The 13,109-nt window shown below is 43.1% G+C and overlaps 1 long non-coding RNA gene and 1 pseudogene across 1 annotated transcript; both read left to right on the top strand.

Moving 5' to 3' along the window:
• The first annotated feature begins 5,032 nt into the window (after positions 1-5,032).
• Positions 5,033-8,543, top strand: LOC119273418 (annotated as a pseudogene).
• A 91-nt stretch (positions 8,544-8,634) lies between these two features.
• LOC119273419 lies at positions 8,635-9,531 on the top strand. Its single transcript, XR_005134852.1, has 2 exons — positions 8,635-8,693; positions 9,080-9,531. It is a non-coding gene; the product is annotated as an uncharacterized LOC119273419 (long non-coding RNA).
• The last annotated feature ends 3,578 nt before the right edge of the window (positions 9,532-13,109 follow it).

The raw sequence follows: 13,109 nt of genomic DNA on the forward strand, positions 1-13,109 counted from the left end.
CGATGCAACTGATATGTAGCTACTTAGTTTGAACAGTCCTTTGTTAATTGTCTAAATGTATTTATTTTGGCTTCCGCCAGCCACAAGATTACACATGACGTTACGTACATTACCAAACAATTCACTGATATGTATTCCCTCCTTGGTAGTTGGATGAAATCAGTTTGTTTTACTTTATACAGCTAAGCATATCTATTTAAAGTACCAAGAAATTGCAACAGGATTTCCCTTTGGCTCTGAACTTCTGATTTCTTGTGGTGCACCGAAAAACATAGTAGTACGCTTTGTTTCTGCCCAGCACAAAGTACAGGTAATATGAATGCCCTTTTCGTACTTGGAATTGGGATGAACTCTGTTTTCGTGTGCAACTTTTAACTGAACCAATAGTATGAATGTGCTTCTACATGGCATTGTTTTCTTTTCTTTTTTTCTTGAGGAAACAGCAGGAGCACTGCCTTTTCGGTTAGAAGATAAGAGGTTATATGTACAACAGCGGCAAGTTTTTAAAGGGAACTTGCCAAAACCCTAGTGAATTTTTTTTTGAGGAACTGGCAGGAGCACTGCCTTTTCTGTTAGAAGATAAGAGGTTATATGTACAAGAGTGGCAAGTTTTTTAAGGGAACTTGCCAAAACCCTAGTGAAATATTAGAGTAAATAGCATAAAACTACTACTTTACAGGTTAGGGTTCTAAAAAACTACCAATTTTTAATTTTTCTCAAATAACTACCAAATGGGTGGTCCGCTGTTTCAAAAAGCTCAAATTGTCAAGTGCTTTACGATTAATCATGATTATGACAGGTCGGACCCACATGTAAGAGCTCTGATTGTTGACCGTTTGTTTGACCGTTAGGAATGGGCATGCACACAAATTTAAAAAAGCAATCAGGTCCCTGCAAGTTTGTACAAAAGCAATCGGGTCCCTGCCACATCACGCAGCCATTGGCGCAGGTCTACCCGGACCTCGCGATGGCGCCTCCTCTCCGACCGGCGAGCCGCCTGCCGTCCACCACCGGTGATCACCGCAGCTCAACCTCGGCCGCTCCTCCGCCTTACCTGCTTCTCTACGCCCGCAGCTCACCCGTGTTGGACGACGCCGTCGAGCCATGGCCGCCTCTGCGCTTGGCGAGGACGTCAGCTCCCCATGGCGGGTGGCGAGCCCTGGCGGCCCCATGGCGGCCGGCGACCCCCAGGTGGCTCCCCATGGCGGGCGGCGGCGCGGTGACCCCCAGGCGGCTCCCCATGGCGGGCGGCGGCGCGGTGACCCGAGCGAAGACCCTGCCACGGCGCCCCAAGCGGCTCCCCATGGCGCGCGGCGGTGCGGCGACCCGGCCGGATCTCGACGATGGCGCGCGCGGCGCCGCGGCGGCGACCCCTGCCGCGGACGAGGTCGTTGAGGCCGGTGAGCTCCTCGTCTCCAGGAGCTTCGGCGAGCTCCTACCAGTAGGAACAGCAGAGGAGGGAGGGGCGGGAGGGGGGGGGTGGCATAGGGCGGCGACCAGACGTGGAATAGGACGGCGGCGTGGGCCAGCAGTGTGGCCGGCGGCCATGGCTGTTCTCGAGCGTTCTTCGCGAGCAGGGGGAGTGAAGGAGAAGAAGGGAGGCAGATAGGAGGAGAAGAAGATAACTAGATGAGAAGAGACACTAACATGTGGGCCCCACATGTCAGTTAACGGTCAAACAAAAGGTCAAACTAACGCTTCGTTTAGGTGTGGGTCCGGCATGTCATAATCGCGGTCAATAGATAAGCACCCGACAATTTGGGTTTTTTGAAACAGCCGACCGCTCATTTGGTAGTTATATGAGAAAAATTAAAAATCGGTAGTTTTTTAGAACCATAGCCTGTAAAGTAGTAGTTTTATGCTATTTACTCGAAATATTACCACAAGAAAGACCTCAGCACTGCACTCTCTTGTGTCTGACCAAAAGCCATTGCCCTCTGGTTGATGTCCTCGAAGGGGAGCGCTGCCACAATATGTGAGTCATACGCGTACCCATGAAGATGCGATGATTTCATTCTTTCCAGGTATTCCATAGCATGTAGAGGAGCCAACCACTGCAGCACCATTTTTCCTCCTTGGGACACCGGCAATCTGAACCCCCACGAATGCCGGGTGGGGGTTGGGACGGTGTGATGTTGCAGCCCGTCCAAGTCTGAATGTGGCCCCAAACCGCAACAGAAAACAATCCATGCATATGTGTTTCACAGTCTCCGGTTCGCGCAAGCAAAGCTGGCATCGCCAGTCGTGGGGCCACCCATGGATGGCCAGCATGTCAGCAGTGAGAATTCGGTCATGAAGCACCAGCCAGAAGAAGAACTTGCATTTAGGCTCGATGTGGGCCGACCACACCTTGGCCAAGGCGGTTGGGAAACACGGTTGTCCGCGAAATGGCCTGCCACAAGTCAACAAACTCGAGACAGTCGTGCCACAGACCGAATCCACCTGGCATTGTAGGTAGCAGGAGCTAACAATGCAGCTTCCAACTCCCTCTGCTGCTTCCATTCCAACCAATGCGATCAAGAATACTCTATTTTCGTTGCCGTTTGATCCGTGTTACTTATGCAGCAACGTAAAGCTCTCATGCAGACTGTTCACTTATATCTGAATTCTCTTCTTGTTTGCAGCAACTCAAGAACAACTAATTTTTGTAGAACGTCCCCTAGGCACTTTACCCATGCTGAACCATTGATTACGATGCACTGCTTGTTGGTTTGCCTGCTTTAATTCTTTGTTCAACTTCTTTGTTTGTAACAGAGTTCCGAGTCATGTTTATTCCAGAGTTCCGAGTCATGTTTATCCCTCAATTCTTGGCGGAGTCTAGATTTGGTCCCTCAACTTTAAAACCGGACAACTTGCACCCTTAACTTCTCAAACCGGACAAGATTCATCCCTGGTCACGGTTTTGACCGGTTTTGGTGGTGTCCCACCCTAGTTTTAACCGTTCCTTGTTTCAAAAAAAAATAGTTTTAACCGTTCCGACTCAAATTTGCCTACCTTTTCCATGTCCATGTACTGTTTTTAAATTCGGTTACTTTTTCAAATACGTGAACCTTTTTAAATTTTGTGTATTTTTTTAAATCGGCGTACTTTTTTTCCAAGTTCATGTATTTTTTTCAAAAATGCATATGTTTTTTAAAGTTCACTTAGTTTTTTTAAGTTTTAATTTTTTAAAATTGATGCACCTTTCATATTCGAGTACATTTTTCTGAAAGAGTTCATGAATTTGAAAATTTTATGCGAACTTGAAAAAAGTATGCGGATATGGACTTCTTTTGCGCAAAATATGTGGATTTCAAAAATTATTTCAACTTGAAACAAGTACGTGAATTTCATACAAAGTTCATGGATTATAAAAGCAACACGGGTTTGAAAAAAATGGACTTTGAAAAGCATGTGGATTTGAAATAAGTATGCGAATTTCAGAAACAATTCATGGCTTTGAAAAACACTTGGATCTGATAAATTTACACAAATTTGGGGAAAATACCGGGATTTGGAAAAAATACGTAAATGTTAAAAATCACGGATTTGAAAAAAGTACGCGAATTTCAGAATAGTTCACTGATTTGAAAAATTATGTTTATTTTTAAAAAAATACGCGACCTTGAAAAACTATGCAGAGTTGAAAAGTGTATGTGAATTTCAAAAAGTTCACGGATATAAAAAAATTACAGGAATATGAGTGAGCACCGGTCAAAACCGGGGTGAGTCAACACCAAAAACCAGTCAAAACCGAGTCCAGGGACAAACCTTGTCCAGTTTCGGTAGTTGGGGATGCAAGTTGTCCGGTTTTAAAGTTGAGGGACCAAATCTAGACTTCACCAAGAGTTGAGGGACGAAAAGTATACTTTTTCTCTAAATTGAAATGTCCGCCTCCAACTCCCCCTGGTGCTTCCAATCCAAGCAAGAAGCCAAGAACGTTGCATTTGCATTGCCGTTTCATTCTCTTTTCTTCTGCAATAACATGCAGACAACTTGTGCCTGAATTCTGCTATCGCTTCTGCCGATTTAGAAAACTTAAGTTTCTGCGGCGTCTCCAGGATTTTGCTCATGATGAACTTTGGTTGGTAAGTCATGAAGCTAGACAAGTTACACTTTCATGGCAATATAAGCTCTCCCCCCGTTGAGCGTCTCCAGCAGTGCACCAAACCATGACGGTGGCCGATAATAATGCCAGTTTTGAGATTGGATGCACCAAGCGCACCACAAGCCCCGACTCAGCAGATATGTTCTTATCCACCCTTGTCCTAACATCCAACCAACGATGGTTGCGAAAATAGTTGTAGAAGTTAGAGATGACATTGCCGTTGTGGGGTCTAGATCAACCACCATTTTCAAACTGGTTAGTTGTGACCTTGTCCTTACGTGTACGCATGGTGATCAAACCACCGACCGAGGCGGCTATGGGTCTAAAGTCTAAACCAACGACCAAGGCGGCTATGGGTCTCTCTCTGAGATAATGCAAACTGAGTTGTTTAACTAAACTAAACTACATAGGTACGCTTAGACCTGGTCACAACACATGCACATCCACACGGATATTCATTAGTTTTTTTTAGTAACACATATATGGTCTCACTCACGGAGCAGGTGGGCTTACGTACTCTAATTTATTTTCTTTGGTACAACAATGCGTTTGCAGGGTTTACGCTTGTAGATTGGTTGCGTCGTGTAATTTAACTTTGGCTATGCAGTCCAAGGGCATCCTGGCCCGTCTAAGATTGGACTGAGCCTTGCGTGAGCAGCCAGAGTAACACTGTTAGGTGCTAGTACAGCTAGCTGATACCTGGGACCCAGCTGTGCAGAGGACCACAAGGTAGTGAGTCTGCACACATGACCAGCTGTGCATAGTAACATTGTTTGCTTTTGGTTAACAGAATAAAATCATGCCCTATACATAGCTTCTCATTTTGGAACAGCAATATGAACATTACCACGGTGCCTTCGTTGTAACCTTAGAGCCCTACCACCTAGCTCCCTTCCACTTAAAACACATCTACAACACTCTGTAGCTAGAGAGATCCAGCTTGCCATGGAGATCGCCCTGGGGGCTATCGGCCCTCTCCTCCCCAAGCTCGGTGCTCTCCTTGTCGGCGATTTCACCCTGGAGAAACGCATGAGAAAAGGCATCGAGTCTCTTGTGACAGAGCTCACGTTGATGCACGCTGCCCTCCGCAAGGTGGAGAAAGTGCCACCAGAACAACTCTACGAGGGAGTCAAGATTTGGGCAGGAAAGGTGAAGGAGTTGTCCTACCACATGGAGGACATAGTTGACGCCTTCAGGGTGCGTGTGGAGGATGGTAGCAGTCCTGCCAACCCAGAGAATAGAGTGAAGAAGATACTCAAGAAGGTCAAAGGATTATTCAAGATTAGAAACGATCTCCACTGGATCTCTGATGCTCTCAAAGAAGCTGTTCATCAAGCTAAGCAGTTAGCCGAGCTACATCAAAGGTACGAGCAAGATATGCAAGATACAAGCGCTGGTGCTAGTGTTGACCCTCGCATGATGGCCCTGTACACAGATGTGATAGAGTTTGTCGGCATTGAAGAAACACGAGATGAGTTGATCAACATGTTGACAAAAGGTGATGATTGGTCAAATCATCCATTGAAGATTGTCTCTATTGTTGGATTTGGTGGATCAGGCAAGACAACTCTTGCCAAAGCAGCATATGACAAGATCAAAGGGCAATTCAATTGTTGTGCTTTTATTTCGGTTTCTCAGAATCCGGACGTGAAGAAAATTTTCAAAAATATTCTTTATGAACTTGACAAGAAGAAGTATGCACACATTCGTAATGAAGAATGGGAAGAAAAGCATCTGATCGACGAACTCATTGAATTCCTTAATGGCAAGAGGTATGCTTGTTTTTTCGTGTTCTTATGGATCGATACATTTTCGTCTAAAATTACAACACCAGTTCTTATATATAATATCATATGGTTGAGTAATTACAAGTTTATAGTAAATCTTCCTGGTGTTAAACCTCTAGTAAGAATTAGGGAGTATATTTTTAGGGCGACCAAGAAAGTCTTTCTTATAAGTCGATGTTCTCAATTGAATTCCATTATGGCAAGAGGTACGCTTGTTTTTTCGTGTACTTATGGATCGATACATTTTCGTCTTGTAAAATTATAACACCAATTCTTATATATAATATCATATGGTTGATTAATTGCAAGTTTATAGTAAATCTTCCTGGTGTTAAACCTCTAGTAAGAATTAGGGAGTATATTTTTATAGTAAATCTTCCTGGTATTCTTGCTTATAAGTCGATGTTCTCAATCATTGAATCAACACCCTATGGAAATTATAGGATTACACATTTCAAAAACATGTGCAGCTTAAGTTTTAGAAATGTGCAATAGGCGCAATCGCACATTTCTACAACTACAACTACTGCACGCGATTTTTTTATGAAGCTATTTATCTCACGGCATGTAGTTTGATTGCCATAGAAATATCATACCCGTAGGATTGCCAACTTAAATAAAACGTTTTTACAAAAAAAATTGATTTGTCAACTAATTCAAATTTTTAATCACATAGGTACCTCATCATAATTGATGACATATGGGACAAAGAAGTGTGGAAATTAATCAAGTGTACTGCTTTCTCCAAGAAGAGTCCCGGAAGCCAACTAATCACGACAACCCGCATCGTTAGTGTCTCTGAAGCGTGCTGCTCTTCTAGGGATGACATTTACAAAATGAAACCTCTTTCTGACAATGTATCAAGAACTCTCTTCTATAGAAGAGTATTTTCTCATGAGAAAGGGTGTCCTCAAGAATTGGTGCAAGTATCCAAAGACATTTTGAAGAAATGTGGTGGCATACCATTGGTTATTATTTCTATAGCAAGTCTTTTGGCTAATAATCATCAGGGAAAAACAAAGGATCAATGGTATGCATTGCTTAATTCCATTGGTCGCGGACTCACAGAAGATCGAAGTTTAGAGGAGATGAAAAAGATATTATTATTCAGCTATTATGATCTACCTTCATACCTGAAACCTTGTTTATTATATCTTAGCGTATTTCCAGAAGATCACAAGATTATGAGAGGCAAGATAATATGGAGATGGATATCAGAAGGTTTTGTTTATAGTGCAAAACCAGAAACTAGCTTATATGAGCTTGGTAATAGCTACTTCAGTGAGCTAGTTAATAGAAGTATGATCCAGCTAATAGGCACTAATGGTGAAGAGGAAGAAAACTTAGAAGCTTGTCGTGTACATGACATGGTACTTGATCTCATATGCACATTGTCAGTTGAAGAAAACTTCATCACAATATTGGATGACACTGGTAGAAAAATGCCTAACTTGAAAAGCAAGGTCCGTAGATTGTCCATCCACGATAGCAAGATCGACGTGGACACCACTAGGATGGCACACATGAGATCTTTTACCATTTTTACAAATAATGTTGTTGGGGAAGTGTTGGATATTTCAAGTTTTCAAGTTCTTCGCGTGTTGGATTTAGAAGGTTGCAATGTTTCAGATGTTGGGTATGTGGCGACTCTATTGCATTTGAGGTACTTAGGGCTAAAAGATACTCATGTTGAGGACCTTCCCATGGAAATGTGGAAGCTGCAGTTTTTGCTTACCTTGGACTTAAGAGGTACTAAGATAAAAGTACAATCGTCGAGTGTTTTTCAGCTAAGACGTCTGATGTGCCTTCATGTTGACTATAATATGAAGCTATCGTCTGGTATGGGTAACCTGACTTGTCTGGAAGTGCTAGGTCAACTAGGGGTGTCTAGCCTGGACCTCGATGTTGTGAAAGAATTGGGTCATCTAACCAAACTCAGGGTGCTCCGGGTTTTAAGTAATTGTTTGGATGAGGCCTCGGACAAAGCTTTGGAGGAATCACTTGGTAATTTACACAAATTGGAAAGTCTAGAGATAGAGATATTTACCGAAGATGAATTAATAAATTTGATGAGCAAAGATTGGGTGCCCCCTTTACAACTCCGTAAGTTGGATTTCCGGTCAGTCTATAGTCGGTTCCGTACTCTGCCATCATGGATCAATCCTTTATCGCTTCCTCTCCTCACCCATCTTCGTATCAAATTGGATGAAGTGCAGTGGGAAGTCATCCAGCTTCTTGGAACGATGCCTGCTCTTTGTGTTCTCGAGATATATATGGGATTATTCTAAGGTCTGTGGATGTGAAGAGTATACGGTGGAAATGCCTGCACTTTCCTCTAGTGCATTATTCCCATGTGTGACAGTGTGCCGCTTCATTGGTATTGGTGCCGTGCCCTCTATGTTTCCACGAGGATCTGCGCCGAGGCTAAAACACCTTATGTTTGCCTTCTCAGCCAAGTGGATCTCCCGCGAAAACTTCGACTTGGGCATGCGGCACCTCCCTTCCCTCCAGCGAGTCTAGGTTAATATTATCGATGCAGAGCCGAATGAAGCGGAGGCTGCGTTGAGGGCCGCGGTGGAGCACCACCCCAATCATCCCATCCTTGCCTTTGACATATACTAGTCGCAGAAAGCATGTATTGCCATCATCGGTAAATCCTCCCAGCGTTCAGGTTCGTAGATACTCCACGGGCTTACCTCCGTTGTAATTGTAGTCCCTCTTGTTCTTGGTTGCTCACCGAGTGTTTATTCCTCTCCACTTCTGTTTTTCAGTTTCACGCGGATGGAGTGCTAGGCCGATTCATCAAATCTCTCAATCAGGTATACTATACTCTAACTAATATGCATTTTTGTACCTGGATGAGCCCTGTGTTTCTTATTTTCTGGTCGGAACATTTGACTGAACCATTTGCATGCCTCTGCTTCCACAATCCAGAACTCTTATGTATTTGCTAGCAGTATATGTGTGTGCCTATGTGAAGTTCCAACAAAGCTGCATTGTGGTGGATTGTGCCTTGGTCACTTCGCTTATGGCGCACAAATATGTCGCAGCCATTGTTACTTCTGTTTGCCATAAGATCTCATATAACGTGGTTCAGATTAGCAAGCAATCCACTAGTTGCGTTTAGCTGGATGAAGTACGTTTTCCTCTTCTGTAACATTTAGCTGGGACACTCACATGTATTTCCTTCAACATGGCATTGCAGGTTGCATGAGCTAACAAATGTCTTCGACACGGACTTCATTGTGCATGCCTCCGCATCTTCTCCAGCCATACTGTCAAGCACACTGCGTTTGCCATGCGTTCAATCCGTCTTCGTTCTGTAACAAGATGAAGCTCTCATTTTGTCCAATCATGTCTGAATATTCTGAACTCAACATGCTTTAGTCAATCCAAGAACCATTAAGTTTCTAGCCCCCATCCCCCGCATTTTCCCCATGATGTACTGATGTCTTGTTTGCCTGCTCTCCAGCATTCTTCATCACACTCCTTTGTTTGTAACAGCTTTATTCAGACTGGCAAACTAAGAAACCGCGTTCAGTTTGCACTTTTTTTTTTTGAGGCAGCGTTCAGTTTGTACTATGTTCTGAAGTTTCATCTTGTATTTGTCATTTTGGTTTGATCAAATAAATAGGGAGATCAGCAGTGTCATTTTTATTCACAGGCTTTGCACCTGTATCAAGTAGTACATATTTCTATTTGAGTAGAACTAGAACTTGAATTGCTAGCTGTTACATCTCACATGTGCTTCGCTGCTGTTTCCTCTGTAGTAGAAGTATTGGCCTGAACTTACTCTTCTATCTCTATACAGGGGAGCAAATCACATGATGCTTTTTTTTGTTATCTTGCAACCAAATTGTATTAAGTGACGCATATGAAGACCATCTCATTGATTGATTATCATAGTAGTACCTTCTTATGTTGCCCCTCTGAGTTATTCCATGGTTATCTTTTGAATGGTGCGTGATGCAGATGTCGATGATGGCAACCGAGTCGGTTTCGGTTGATGTTTCGACAGAAATCTAACTGAAGGTGTAAGGCTGAAGCCACACCAAATTCAGTTACAGATTTGTAGAGATTAGTCAGTTTGTGCAGCGTTTGTTATACGTAGACACATTCGGGTGTAACTCTTGGCTCTTCTTCCTTTGGGAAATTAACTGTTCCTGGCGTTTTTGTGAGGTATTCTGATTTGTTACCACACGTTCCAGAAATCTGGTCAGGTCCTCTGCTGTCTGCTTACTGTCTTCTTAGGCATGAAGCGCCGGTAGGTCAAAGCCTCCTGATCAAGGTAAAGGCCGAATTGCATCAGGTGCTCTGCTGTTCTGTAGCATGTAGACCGACACTCGACAGAGCTGCCTGTGATGCTTTCTTTTTATTACTTTTGTTTATAATTAGAGATATTCTAAATATATATACTACAAAAAACCTTTACATAAAAAATGTTACAAGTATTTTTTTTAAATGTTGATGAAGCATTCGAAAAATATTAAATGTGTATAGAATTTGTTTTTTGTCATATATATAAAAAATACAATGAGTATGAAAAAAAAAGTTAAACATGCATAAACTGTTCGTAGTATATACAAAAAAAGTTAAACATGGAAAGTAGACATCAAAACATATATATATATATATATATATATATATATATATATATATATATATATAGGAAAAATAGATTCTACCACCTAGTGGTAGTTACCACCTAAGAATCCACCGTTGATTTGACGTGCCTAGATGAGGTTCCACCCGACCCGTTTAGAATTGATATTAATTATTTTCATTAGTTTATTTGGTGGTTAACAGGTCCGTTTGGTCGTGAGCCTATCCAAAAGTTTGAATGCACTCATATTTATCCGTCTGGCATCCTTATCCACCTACTAACTAACCTAGCATTTTTCTCTACGTAAAAATAGAATTGTTTGTATATTCTTGTTACCAAGAGCAAACATATTTTTTCTCTATCTAGCGTTCTGCCTAGGCGACACTTCCATCACCGGCTGGAGACGGCGGTTCGGCGTCGTCGAGAGTATTCTTCTGCCACCGGCGACGCAGTGAAATAACGGCGACTGCCAGCAATTGCAGCCGATTGGGATTAGGATCATGGATGCATGTTGCATATTCATCCGGCAAACAAAATCTTTTATACTCTTCCTGATTTGTTTTCTTATCTAATATGAATTCATTGTTGACCAACAGCATAGCAAAGATGCACCTATGACCGACTGCCTTCGCAGGCGTCAACCCCTGCTGCAGTTCTTGCATGAATGCAACAGCATGATTATGAAGATCCAGATGATGTGACGACGAGGAGCGACGAGAAGGCAGCCGCAAGCCGCCAGGTGCACAACCAGAGGAAGATCCCTCGCGTCATGGCGTCACCAGCATGTAGCCGTCACCGACGACGACACAGCTGCCCGCTCCTGTTTGCTCAACGGCTTCGTCCGATGGTGTGTGGTACAATAAGACTAAACGTACGCCACGCTCAACCAGCTGCCATTGACTTGCACGCTTCCCCGCCGCCGCCCTTGAAGATCTCATCACTGGATGCTACATCAATCCAATATGATCTGGAACGTGCCCAACCCAGCTATTATTACGTTCCAACAGTATAGTGAATTCCAATTCGGTTCTCAAATTATAGATCAGTATACGTATATGTGCATGCATCACCACCAGTCCAAGAAACTATCTGTTAGAGTTATGTTCCCGTATTCTCTCATCTAGCTCAGTCATGTTCTACCCAGTACATACAGTTGTTTGAAGATGTAGTATGGCAACAGATTTTTTATTTTACAATCTCATACCTTTAGGTGAAAAAGGAATAGAACAAACACATGCATACTATAGTATATTCGATCAGTATGAAGATGTATGATTTCTTTTTCTGGAAATACTCCTCTTATCTTGGAGTATAACTAATTTTTTTGTGGGAAGATACTTATTATTCGGACATACTCCATTCTTCATACACCTTTTTGGAGATACTCCATACTACATACTCAACTCCTTATTTTGGACAATATACTCCTTATTTCGACATACTCCATTCTTCATACACCTTTTTTGGGATACTCCATACTCCATACTAGTACTACAATTAAGAAGTATACAGCATGCACCTTAACCAAGCGAGAGATATATGCATACTCCATACTCGTGAATATACTATTTTCAAATAACATACATATACTACTTGTATATATGCAAAATGTTAATCATGTATTTCAAAAATCTCAACCATGTATATGAAAACTGATCCTGTTGTACATTTTTTTTACAATGTGTATGAAAGAAGTAGACATAAAAAATATAAGTTTAAAAAATGCTAATCATGTATTTGGAAAATGTTAAACATGTATTAAAAAATTCCTAATTAATACAAATAGTACAATATTTATGAAAAATGTAGACATAGAAAAATATAATTTTTGAAAAATGTTAAACATGTATTTGTAAAATGTCAAACATGTATAAAAAGATTTCCTGCTATATACAAAAAAATGTTCAAATGTCGATGAAAAAGTAGACATAAAAAATATATGTATGAAAAAATGTTAATCATGTATATAAAACATGCTCGTGCAGCTTAAAAAATGTATATTGCCATAGAAAAATTATTCAATGTGTATCTGAAAGAGTGTTAATGATGTATTCAAATAAGTGTTCATGACATATTTTTAGGAAATTATGTACATCATGTATTTGAGAAATGTGCAACGCATAGGAATATTTCATGTGTACAGTGAAAATGTAGACTCATTGAGGGTTGGACTGAAAGATGGCTCTCGCGTGCGTTGGCTCTGGCGATGCCCTGGTCGCCTCGGCGGCGGCGCCGCTGCCGCCCTCGCCCCTGGCCTGGCCCGCGGCCGGCCCGCCGACGCCCCCCTCGCCCGATTCCCCGCCGTCTCCTCCGGCTGTTCCTCCGCGCGAGTCCTGGGCGGACCTCGCCGAAGCTGCCGATGTGGCTGCAGGCCGCCCCATCGCCTGTCGCGACCGCATCCCGCCCCGCGCTCCGGTCCGGCCGCCTCCATCCGTCCCGGCCGGCGGCCCGACTCCCAGGTGTGGGAGTTCGGCCTCCCGCGGGACCGATCGGCGCCACCGGCGGCCGTCGGGCGCGCTGCCGTCTCCTGGGTCGAAAGGGGACGCCTTGGGGTCTCGGGCCCCTCCCCGGCGGTGTCGTGCTGGCGGCTGGGGCGTCGCCGGCCGCGCCGACCGCGGTGCTGCGCTCGACT

The sequence above is a fragment of the Triticum dicoccoides genome, chromosome 3A, assembly GCF_002162155.2.
Source record: "Triticum dicoccoides isolate Atlit2015 ecotype Zavitan chromosome 3A, WEW_v2.0, whole genome shotgun sequence".
Taxonomy (NCBI): Eukaryota; Viridiplantae; Streptophyta; class Magnoliopsida; order Poales; family Poaceae; genus Triticum; species Triticum dicoccoides.